The following is a 12,694-nucleotide window of genomic DNA, read 5'->3' as shown; positions in this document are numbered from 1 at the left end:
AGGGAAGGGAGAATGAAAATGGAGGAGAAGAAGAAGGAGGAAAAGAAAGAAAAAAATGACTTTCTAATTAACTATCTTTCATGACTTTTAGACATGAGAGTACATTTTTCCAGAGAATACTTTCCTCAGATTGACTAACACAGAACTTCAAGAGAACAAAGCCTGATTTTCAAAATTCATCTTCACTTTTTCTCATCTCCAGCCATCTTGGGTTCAGAAGGCCCTTTCTGAAGCTGCTTCATCTGGCCTGGACCATCTGACGGAGGCAGCATCCGTGCCTGAGGATTCAATCAACTCAGACTAGATGGTTTTAGAGCCCTTTGTGTCAGCACAGGTCATTTGTCTATATCACGTGCAAAGGCTCCACAGCCTCCTCAGATCACCCTCGAATGCTCTCCCAAATGGACCGGACGCTGTGACCTGTCAAGAAACGTTAACCATTGACTGGTAGAGTTCTTCCTGAACAATGGGTCCAGATGTTGGCTTGAAAAATGTCCCTTGTGCTTGTTTTGTTTTAAAGCGTGTGGTTGAAAGACTCTGGCATGATTTATTTGTTGGTTGGGCGTGTGGTGGAGTAGAGAGAAGGGGGCAGAAATTATATGACAATTTAAAGCATAACAGATTTTGTTTGGCACTCCTTGGTGGGAACTTGAAATCAAATACAGTAGCAAAGTCATCTGTCAAGGGCAACTTGCTCTGATGTCCAAGAGAATCTCCTTAACCTATAAGTCATCGATGTAAGAAATAAATGACATTTTCATTCCTTCCATTCTTCATGTCTTGGGGATATAAGATGCAAAGAATGAGGTCTTGGGTTGTAAATCATGGCCACTGGCTGTTAAATTGGAGACAAGGCCCCTGGGTTAGTCTGCATGTTCAGCATGCTCATTTCCAGCTCTCTCATCCCACCCCCCCCTCACCTCCCGGACTGCGCACCCCTCGCAGGCCTGTTATTCAGCTTCATTTATCTTGGTGAGGCTGACTTAATGGGAAATTGTTAAGGCTTGAAGGAATTGTGAAGACATGGTCAACTGAAAGATTAAATGTGGTCCTGCTCCCTTTTTTAGACTTGTGATAAAACTAAAAGATAAATGAGGGAGAGGGGGCGGAATTGAATTAAACCAGCAAGTTTCTTTCTCACACTGAAAAAATACATATTTTTTGTGAATATGACTCGACATTGACATCTGCTTGGAAGATCTTTAATAATCTGATGGTTCAACTAAGAAGATAAATTCCAGCCTATGTCTGTTCCCTGCACCTAAAAAGTGTCAGGATTATAAAGGGTCACCTAGGGTATCAAAGGAAAATAAAGAAGTTGCTTTATTTTACGTAACACCAGCATAGATGTGGCTCTGAGTCCTACTTAGAGAAGCGTGTGTGTTGGGGGACTGCAAGGAGAGCATAAGAAGTTGGGGCACACTGACCAGATCCTGGCCTTGTCCGATATGTGCAGCCAGAGCCCTTCTGCCCGAGTTCAAAGCTTCCATGCAGTTCTGAGAGTGTGCCCCCAAAGGCCGCCAGCTCCAGCCACGTGGCCTCTGCTCCGCTCAGTCCTGAACACAGTCAGCCCAGCATCCAGGATGGGTCATGGCCGGAGGGAGGAGCAATTATCTCCTTCTGCAGCATTGGAGGGCACACTGCTGTTACACCTCCCCAGGGGCACAAGGAGGTCAGGTTAACTCCATCTGAAAACCTCTTTTTGCAGAAGGAAAAACAAAATTATTTCAGTCAAGAAGCTGACACTTTGATTTACATCAGTTCTGGCAGGAAATTGACAGGAAAGTAAGTTTTTACAAATAGACAGTGGATGCTGCGGCCCCTCAAAATAGCCTACAGCCATCAGTCCTTCACAGCCTCCACATCTAGATATGGCATCCCCTGTGAGCAGGAGCCTTGCAAAAACCTTATTTTTACATGTGATTATTTAGGTCTTCTGAGAATGGCAAGAGGTCAAAGAGAGTCAAAATAGTGGGTGGAAAGAAACGGAAATAAATTAAAATATACATGAAGCCGAAGCACAAGCTGGTAGATGAAGGCAGAGTCACGGGCCAAGGCCAGTCCACAGAATCAGAGTGGCCAGCAGCCCCCAGGCCCATCGACAGTTCTTCTCTTCCAAACCAGGAAGACTCCAGCCACAGGTCTTCCTGCGTTTCAGGTCAAGGAGAGAAACACATTGCTCTGCAATCGGTTCTTCCTCTCTCCTCGTGCTGGTTCTTCTCCATGTCATGTTTACCAAGATCACAAGAGATCGGCCAGCAATCCAGAATTCTGGTGTATTACTTTAGGGATAAACATAATGGCCAAGATAACTGGACTTCTCTTGTCAACCTCTTTGAACCTTCCATTTCCAGCAAGAAAATCAAAATAATAGCAAAAGTTTACTTGGTGAGTATAGCCATTGCCAAGAGAGCTGGACTTGAGGAATATTTTACCAAGATGTCACAGCTTGAGAAATCACCTTCTCCCTCTATAGGAATTCACCTGCTACTTGGACCAGGTTTGTCTCTCCATCCCTTGAGTTTACAGCCTGGAGACCTTCAGGTTCTCCTGTGGTTAGCACAACTCAGCTCCTCAAGCTGAGAAAAGAGTCAGGGATTTGGGGCAGACAATCAGTCTACACGGGAAAAAATTTCTCTCTCGGAAGACCAAGAGTGCACAGAAGCCATATGGACGTACCAAAAGTCTGCTAAATCTATAGAAGTATAATCATGATCATTGTCAAGTGTTCACACTCTGGGTGCAAATCCAGGCTCCACCACTTTCTAGCTGTCTGACTCTAATCTGGTTATATATCTTCTCTGAGCACAAGTCTCTCTGCCTCTGAAATGGGATAATAAGGTTGCTGGGAGGTTTATAGGAGCTGTAAAACAACATGCAGAGCCTGGCATACTGTAAATGGTCAATACATGTGAACTAATATATTCATCATCATCCACCATCTTGATTTTGCCATTTTCACATTATACGCTCTGCAAGTTGCTCTAGATTTCTCTCTATTATACAACTATCCGTCTATTTTAAAAGATAGGCCTTTCAGATCCACTATATTCTCCAAAATTATCTTATCAAAGGTAAAACAATTTAAGTAGTTGATTGGAAAGGAGAGGAGAAGGGACATTCCTCAGCACATGGTCCTTATTTTCCAGAGAGGACACCTGTGACTGTGCTGCCCACCGCACGGCTGCTGCCCAGGAGACTTGGGTGTCTCGCCCAGTGGCCTGGAAGGCATAGGAAACTGTGCTCTCTTAAATGAAGAATCTCAAAAAAAAAAAACCAAAAATAAAAACCGAGCTCATAGATACAGAGAACAGATTGGTGTTTGCCGGAAACCAGGGGTGGAGGTGGGGTTTAAGGGGTGGGCAAAGTGGGTGAATGGGGTCAAAAGGTACAAACTTCCAGTTATAAAAAAAATAAATCATGGGGATGTAATGCACAGCATGGTGACTGTAGTTAATAACACTGTAGTGCATATTTGAAAGTTGCTAAGAGAGTAGATCTTAAGAGTTCTCATCACAAGAAAAAATTTTCACTATGTGCGGTGATGGATGTTAACTAGCCTTATTGTGGTGGTCACTCTGCAGTACATACAAATATCAAAGCATTATGTTGTATACCTGAAACGAATATAATGTCATATGTCAGTTATACCTCAATTTTAAAAAAATCTGTCTTCTGAGGAGGGTCTCCATGCCCCTCGGGAGCTGGGAGTACAGGCAAGCCACCATCACAGGGGCCTGCGTGGCCCTGAGAAGAATATACTTGACCTGGCCCCACCATGGCCTCCTTCTCAGCCAGCTCTGCCAGCTCAGAACGGGGAGAACAGAAGATTCTCTGGCTGTCTCCGAGTCCACGTAATTCTCTTCAGAGGAGCTTTGTTTCCAGAGAAACTATTCATCTGGTATCTCTGGGTGTTGTTTGGTGTCTTTACTGATGAGTGTCCAAGACCTTGTGACCATGTGCTCCTGGGATAAAAGTGCTTTGCGTAGTGACGGATTCTCCAGGTGCAGAGGAGCACAACTGTGTCTACGGAAACAGAAACGGAAACCAGAGTCTCTTTTATCACATCAGCGGATAGCCATCACCGCGGCGAACGGGGAACTTATTACTCCTTCCCCTTGGCCCCGCGAAATGAAAGTCTTCATACCCGTCTCCCCAAAAATCCCCCTTACAAACTCGGCATGGATGAGCATATTCACTGCAGTACAGTTTCCAATAGTAAAGAATTGGAAAAAGTCTAACTAAACTATAATGAACTACTATACACCCGTATTTTAGAATACCATCAAGAGTTTAAAAGAATGATATGGACCTTCATGTAGTGACTTGGAAAGACATCTAAAACCTATCAAGGAAGAAAAAGCAAATTATTGTGCAAATATAACCCAATTTGTGTTAAAATATGTACATGCATACCGAACAGAAACAAAGTATATTTTTCTATATGCACATATATGCATGTAAAGGTAAATGAATGGAGACGGGGGCAAGGTGGTCCGATTCATTGGAGAGGGGGTTGGCACAATTTGGCAGGATGGCTTTGATTCTCCTGTACCATTTGAGTATTTTATGACAAGAACATATTTGTGCATTACTGGTGTATTTAAATATGGGCTTATTTTTTAAAGGAGTTACTAAGAAATCTAATGAGATACGTAATCACGATTGGATGAAAATAACATGTATTGGATGAAAATAACAGCCGCAAGGTCATTTACAGCACTTATCAGCCCTTTCAACAGCAAAGAGACCATGTTATTTGGCAGAGAAGAAACGCCTGAGGCAAAGATTTAAGGGAATCAGAGGATCACATATTTTAATGAAATCAGGGTTAACCATCTGGTCGAATTAAAGATAACCCATCACCTGTTGAGAGCCACAAATCATTTACTAAATTTGAATCTACCTACCAGGCAGGCAAAGATTAATTTGCCAAGCCCAGCAGAGATTTACCCCAAATCGCCGCTCTCCCCCAACAATGCCTTTCCTGAGTAATTTTCCAGGTCTCTTCTGTTTATAAAACAGAAGCAAGGAGCATCAGTCCATCTCACACAGCAGGGCGGCCAACATGCAGCAGGGAAGATGAGCAATTCACATAAGGTTTTCATAAACTCTGCACTGCTCCTTCAGTGTCCTGTTGTGGGACGCAATAAAGGATGATCACAGCTGTGAACGCAGAGCCAACTGCCATTGGGTTATAACGTCTCTATTGATTAGCTGGCTTTTCAGCCATTCAGCTGCAAAATCTCATATATTTTCAAAGATAACTCTTCTTGATGAATAAAATGTTAAAGAGACATTCTGTATCAAGTTCACACTTAAGTGTGAGAGACAAATTGAAGCCTTGCCACCCCCTCCAAAAAAGAAAGCAAGGAGTGAGGAAGCGTCCCTTCTGTGGTGAGCAGCACATTTTTGAAACTCATTTCCCCAGGATGTTGTCAACAAAAGTCTGACTCAATTCCAAGGACAGAGTGGGCATAATTGATTTCCTTAGTTCCAAAGCATTTTAACATCTCTTGCTGTTGATATAGTACCCACATGGAATAAGCAAGCAGGTAACAGCGTTCCCATCGCACAGATGCGGACACCATGAGCGATTGGAGTCCAATATCCTACAGTTAAATACTGACAGGGTCGGGCAGGAATCCAGGGATGTTAACCCAATGAAGGTCTTGGAAATTGCTTAAGTAAAATATCAATTGCCTAATTGGAAAAGGATATTGTTCTCTAAAAACAACATGACTGGTCATTTAGTCAAGTCCTATAGAAATGACTTCCTGCTTAGGGTGGGCCTCATCTTCCCTTAGTGAGGAGTGGACCAATTATCTCAGTCCGGGCATGTTCTTGTTGCTTTGTGGGCCAGGCCTGTGCTGCAGCTTCAAGTTGTTTCAAATTCCCAGCAAGCAGTTGTCACAGCCCGTGATGTTTCCATCCAGAACATTTCATGGTCAGGACATGTGGGCGTCAGCAGCACATCAGCACTCGGGTACTGCCTGCTTGCTTATTTTCAGACCCCTGTGCTGCCCACGGGCTCTCCAGTAAGCCTCAGAGTAAGCACGACGTACCTTATTGATCAGTCTTTCTATCTTTTCCACCAAGAAGACAATCCCCATCCCTATTAGTCCCACTGATGCTAGTCTCCCGGCCTTAGAAAGGAGAGCTTCCTCTAGTGACATCATCTTCCTACTCTTCTGCAGACACTGTCCTTCCCTAAAGAAGTGACGCACGAATGACCTGAGGCTGTTGCTGCAGGATCAATGACCTGACTATATTGAGTAAAACTCCCCTAGAGAATTGGATTCAAGAGACTTGACGCTTCCCAGGAATCTGAAAGAAACGGCATTTAGGTTTTCATGGCCCACTAGCTCCGGTTAAAAGTTCAGAAATAAAAGGTTATTGACCCGGGAGATTTTCTTGAGAGGAGGAGGGCACGGCCACAGCAGCCCCCCGGGCCCTCCAACTCAGGCATCATAAAGGAGCTTGCAGGTCACTGACTCCGGAGAAAATAAAAGTTGGGAAACCATTGGAAAATCTGCTCTGCATTTTATTTGATTTTTATTGGAGTAAGTTACTAGATGATGCTCTGCTTCCAGAAAGAATACACTAGCTCTGGAGTAAATTGTATTTCTTTGTCTTGGGTTTTATATTCAAATTCATATTCTTTTAATAATTTCTGCAGTAGAACTTCCTGAGGTCCACACAGTTTGGCTCCTGGTCTCCAAGTAAGTAAAGAATTGTGTTTCTGGCTGGTTCTATATTATCTCCTAAAAATTACCCCCATTGACTTGCAACCAGGAAACAAAGCAAACGTAAAATTCCCCTTAGCTTTGATCAAGACAAAACGCCAGTCATCTGAAACTGCACGTGGAGAGTGGATGTGCAATAGGAAGTGAACTGGTACACTGGGTCATGAAACTGGAGAAAAGGAGAAAAGAAAAAGTTCACTGATCAAAAAGCCGTCACAGCAACTAAGATCAAATGTCTCCAGACATGACACTGGACACCCTTTTGGAAAGATCAGCCTTGCGGAACTGCAGTTGTATATTTCCTTAGCGTGTTTGGAAAGTTCTCCGGGTCAGAATAATCAGGAGGCTGTGAAAATGCCACTTTCCCTCCGAACCCACAACAATCCGGAAAAGCCCTGTTCTTGGCAATTTATTACACCCAGCCTGAGCCATTAACATGCAGCTTCACACACTTCTTGGAGTTTGACACCGGTTGAGCTTGTTATTCTGGCCCCTTGGGGCCAAAAACAAGCAACAGCCAACAGTAATTTCACATTTTAAAATGTCCTTTCCTCTCCCAAACTGCCGCCCCCCCACCCTCAACCACCACGCAACACCTGAGCTCATGTTCAGAGGAGGAATACGAAAGGAGATCTGACACAGCTCAGCAGCCACACTCCCCGGTCAAACAATGGGACCATTGGTCATGGACAGTTGACCACCAATGACTGGACCGAGACCAACAAACAACTTTGCACAGGCCTCTGAGCAACCATTAAGTGGGAATGACTTGGGGCTGAGTTAGGCTTGCATCAAGTGACTTGTTAAGGCACCTCAGGCTGCCATCAATCTCAAACCTCATAGTTCCCTGTGACTTTTGATGGTTTGTGATCAGTGCGACATAACAAAGTTCAAGCTTTTCCCTTGGGTACGTTAGAAACACCAAGGGGCAAAAAGTAATTATAAGGTTTGCCTGGCTCTACATCAAGTACGATGTCATAGAGGTGTCATTCCCACAGCAGCACATCTGGGAAACTTCACGAGACAAAGCCGTTGATGTGTATGTTCAGGGCATTCCTTTCTTTCCTCCAGGCTTTTCTCCAGAATGAGGGAAACGGATAGAGAACCAGAGAGAAGAAGGAATGAAGAGACAAGAAACCATGGGGGAAGGGAGGGGCTGCACCAGCTGGGAGTTTTCGCTTGTTGGTGTTTGGGGGTTATTTTTTGGTTAGGAATTAAGAGTGTGGAGAGAGAGACCGGGAAGGACCACTCCTCTCTGCAGAGCACCCAACAAGCGGCTGAAGGGGGAAGACAAGACTTTGAAGATAATTTGACACAAATTAAAGGGGTATTTCCTTCTGTCCTTTGTAGTTTCTCTAGACATAAGTTAAAAATGAAGTTGCTATTAGTTATATCTTTTTGTTAAACAACTGTTTCTCTAAACCGCCCTGAGACTGGGCCACATGGAGACCCCGTTATAAAGAAGTTGTTCTTGAAACCAGTAGTGGCAAAACAGAGCTCATATAAGATCTGTAGTCATGGCTGATTAGAGCCCTGTTCAGTACAGAGACCCATTTTTGTCAATATTGCACATTCTTATCTACTGATAAGAATGACACCTACATGACTGCTGTCTTTGATGTACTTGAAAGATAAAGTATACCAGACTGACATTGACCATATCGTGACACTGATAAAAGTGTTCAATCAACCAGATGTCTGCCTTTGAGTAAACAGAAGATCTAGATGATTAACGGGAATTTTCTTTTCATCTGGACGTTTGCTGTAAGGGAAACGTGGTCATTGACATTTCAAGTGTCAAAACCCTGGTAGGTTTGATGCAAGGCATGCCGGTATCTCATCAGAGAAGTAAGCTAAGAACAAAAGGACTAAGTAACATAGATGATGGAATGGTCCCTATGGGGAAAAGGATGCCATCCAGTCCAAATCACAGTGTTCTGGAAGCACAATGAACTCAGACTCAGTGGAGCACCTGGAGTATTTGACACATTGAGTGAATCATTTTTTAACATGTTCCCTCTCCTCAATACAACAAGATCATTTTTAGTAATAATCATGAAATAAACCTAAGGACAACAATGGCCAGAAAAGAAACAAAGACAGTGAAAATGTTCTTTTATTTATTTATTTATTTTAAGGAAGCTTAGCCCTGAGCTAACACCTGCTGCCCATCCTCCTCTTTTTGCTGAGGAAGACTGGCCCTGAGCTAACATCCGTGCCCATCTTCCTCTACTTTATACGTGGGATGCCTGCCACAGCATGGCTTTCCAAGCAGTGCCATGTCCACACCCGGGATCCGAACCGGCGAACCCTGGGCCACCAAAGCCAAACTTGCACACTGAACCACGGAGCCACCGGGCCACCGGGCCGGCCCCGAAAATGTTCTTTTGTTGAACAGCCTGTGTATAATCATGCCTTTAAAAAATGTTAATAATAAAAATCAAAGTAAATTAAAGTATATAAAAGGGAAAAATTATTAATACTTTTAAATTTACATTAATGTATTTTTTTACAAAAGAAAAAACATACCTATCAGTCTCTTATAGTAAAGAATCTAGCAGTTCACACATTTCGCTGTTTAAAATTCTAAACACAAATAAAAGCTCCAAGTGATCATGGTTCTTCATGTTTACAATCTCTGTGCCATCGTTTATTTTGAATCTACTGTTTAAACGCAGGAATATCTGGCATCACAGGGCTTGGAGATACTAACTTGTGCCCTGAGGGAGCCCAAATGATGCTGAATTGTTACAACTTAGGAAACAAACGCACATCTGGTCCTGCCTGCACTGGGGGCCGACTGTGTAACTATAAAGGCCTCAGAATTGAATTCTATGTTTTCATGGAATGTGTATTAAATGACAAGAATAAAATGTGTATTATAATTGTTTAGATGTGTATTACAACCGTATTAAATTACAACATGTATTAAAGGACAAAAATTAAAATGTGCTCATTTGACACATATATTATTAACAGACAATTGTTTAGAACTTAGAAAATGTACACCTTATTTTTTTGCATCCTGCAGGTGTTGCTCCCACTGCCCTGCCCTTAAAATGCAACTGTGCAGGCACATTCTTGCCTGCTGTTGTCGGTTTTGGGGAAAGGAGCCTGGCTACAGGAATCTCTAAGTAGTTTCGAGAAGGGGAAATGGAGTCTGAATCAGGAGCTGGACCTACACAGTGGGAGCTGGTAAGGCTGCAGCGTATCAGGCGCTCAAGACTGACTCCACTCCCTACCTGCTCGTCACAACTGGGTGTTTAATTTTCTGCCAAGTTTGGTCCAGACTCTCAGGACCAAGTGGATGGGTGGGCCTCTGGGGGAAGTTCTTTGATCTGAAGGTGAGCCGGGCTGGCGCGGGTGGAGCTGGCTTGCACCAGTCCCTCAGGACGTGCTTTATCGATATCAGATGCCGAGGGGAAGACTGTCGCAGCTCTTCCCATCAAGCAAGCAGGTTCACATTATTCTTCCAAAGTGTGGTTATTTACAAAGTGAATGTCAGTTTTGGGAAGTCTTCATTTGTCTTTTTCATGGAAGAATTGAAGAAATGAAAGGGATAAATAAAAAGATACTATGGCAAACTCTTTCTTTGGCTGCTTGTCCTTGGGTTTCTGATGTGGCCACTCTCTCACTTTTGAAAAACTCTCCAGATTTCCCAAGTTATCGTGTGACGGCAGTGCTTCAAAAGTTACCTGCTCAGCAGGCTCCTGTGCAAACTTTGACTTTAATTATTATCCCCGCCATTTACTGGGCACTAACTAGGTTCCGAGCACTGTGTTAAGCCACATCTATAAAAGTAATAATAATAATTGGCCTTTTTGGTGCAGATTTACAAAGAGAGAGTTCCCCGTCACAAATAAGAACAAGCAGACAGAAAATAGCTCAAAGGAATTAGTCATCATCCCAGCTGATAGACATGATCACATGAAAGTATGTCGGAGTCAGGAAATACCACAAGGTTAAGAAGATTACAAAGGACGAAGATGACTGTAATTACTTACGTTTAACTGAATAGTATAATTGAATCACATAACTCATTTCCATTATTTAAGTTCCTGGCTTAAGAGTGGGATCTTACACTCCACTCCACTCTCCCCCCTTGTCAAAGATTACTGGGGAGCGAGGGGTGTGGCGTTCAACATGGCAAATAAGGGTCTCCTGCCATCCACCTCCCCCCGAAAATTCAGCGACAGATGAAGGTTCTGACATTGTAAGCTACAATAGGACAAGGCGTTGCCTTCTCTGGGGTGTGAAGACTCTAGGAAACACTAGAAAAGCAACCACTTGTATGATGATGAACTTACGCGGGGCTGTGTGTTAGGAAGAACCCAGGACTGATTCGGCAACAGGTCTGAATTTACTCGTAACTGGTTTGGGACCTTAGCAAGGTCACAGCCTCTGGGGTTCCTGTCTGCGAAATGGTGATGATGACTCTGTCCTGCTTACCTCGAGGGTCACTTGTGAGGATGACATGAGTGCACCATGGTAGGCCACAGGGTCTACGGAAGGAAGAGGGCTCATCCGTAAGGGCATTCCACCTTCCATCTCAAGTGCACACTAATGACCACAGTTTTTCTGAGCAATAGACAATATTAAATTCAAAATACACTTTGTTGTAATAATTATTTCAGGTAATGCAATCCTTTTTTTTAATTGTCTTTTATGAGAAATGATTTAGTCATTTTGCTGTCATACAATCTGCTTTTAATCTTGCATGATACTCCTTTGGGCCAAACAGAAACCAGAAGTTAGACAAGCAACGGGAGGCAGGACCAGACCCTTGGACTGTTCCAGTTCCACAGAGGACTCTGTCACAGGGACGCAGGTTTTAGGGTAGAGGAGGTGGGAGGAAAAGAAAGTGAGGGAGAACAGGAGGGCATTTCCAGCTCTGTGAAAATCTCTCTGGTCAGGACACAAAGCCTCAGGCCTCGGATTCCAGCAAGGCATCAATTCAATGTCAGCTTGAGCCTAGCACCAACTCAGCCCTCAGCTCTACCGCTCCTAGACAAGAGTCCCGTTGGAAAACCCATCCATTGGGCCGTGGGACTTGGTGCATTTTGCTGAAGCCCATGGCCTGGAGGGCAGTGTCAACATCAGAAGAGCGTGTTTAACTGAGGTTGTGACAAGGCTGGCCTGGCCGCAGAGTAGGTGTTTGTTTAAGCCTCAAAGCTTATTAGATAGATCAGGAGGCATTTGCTTACCCTGTCAGCCACCTGGGCTAGCTCATTGTTTTGGTGTCCGTGCGCCTTGGTTTGATGCTCATTTGTTTGTGTGGCTGGAGGGGGCGAGTGGTAGAGCATGTGTGTTAGAGGGGTCTCAAGAGATTACTGCAAACATAAAATGACCCTTTCATTTAGAAGGAATAGGCCATTAGCTTAAATCATATTTCTGGTTCTACCAAACTTCTGCTTATAAGACTTTTGAGCAATTCACATTTTTTGATTTCCATTTTGCTTCGATACCATAAACACTATTTTTCCTGAGAATAAATATTATACAATGAGGGGAAAATAAGTCAGCAGACCACTCGATATGGATTCTCTGTCATTATTCATCCAACACTATGCGCCCAACACGGATGCCCCAGGAGTTAAGCAGAGGCATGACGTGTTTGCGAGATCTGCTTTCCCCCCAACTTCCTCACCTTACACGTCAGGGCAAGAGAGAGCTCCCTCTCCCAGCAGTGACATGAACGAGCCCTGTGCCCAGAGACCACCGAGACCAAGTTATCATGACAGCCTTTCTGGAAAGCCTCATTGGCAGTCTGGACACTTTGAAGGGAAGCGCAGCATCAGGAAGGCACCAGCTGGCCTGTGTTTCTCTCCGAGTTTTGCTGCTTACCAAGTATTACCCTCAGGCCAGTTCTTCGTCTCGCAGCGCCTCAGTTTTTCCATCTGTAAATTGGGGGTAATCGTGGTATTTTATGATGTGGTTGTGAGGAGTCC

General features: G+C 43.8%; 1 long non-coding RNA gene across 2 annotated transcripts in view; it reads right to left on the bottom strand.

Annotated features, from left to right (window-relative positions):
• Positions 1-3,509: 3,509 nt before the first annotated feature.
• The window catches only part of LOC124241662 (uncharacterized), a 32,960-nt gene continuing 23,775 nt past the window's right edge, over positions 3,510-12,694 (bottom strand). For both annotated transcript variants that reach the window (XR_006889285.1, XR_006889284.1), the window contains one exon: positions 3,510-4,026. This is a non-coding gene — a long non-coding RNA (uncharacterized LOC124241662). The remainder of the gene's footprint in view (positions 4,027-12,694) is intronic.

The sequence above is a fragment of the Equus quagga genome, chromosome 7, assembly GCF_021613505.1.
Source record: "Equus quagga isolate Etosha38 chromosome 7, UCLA_HA_Equagga_1.0, whole genome shotgun sequence".
Classification (NCBI taxonomy): Eukaryota; Metazoa; Chordata; class Mammalia; order Perissodactyla; family Equidae; genus Equus; species Equus quagga.
This window is presented reverse-complemented; position numbering and strand designations above follow the sequence as displayed.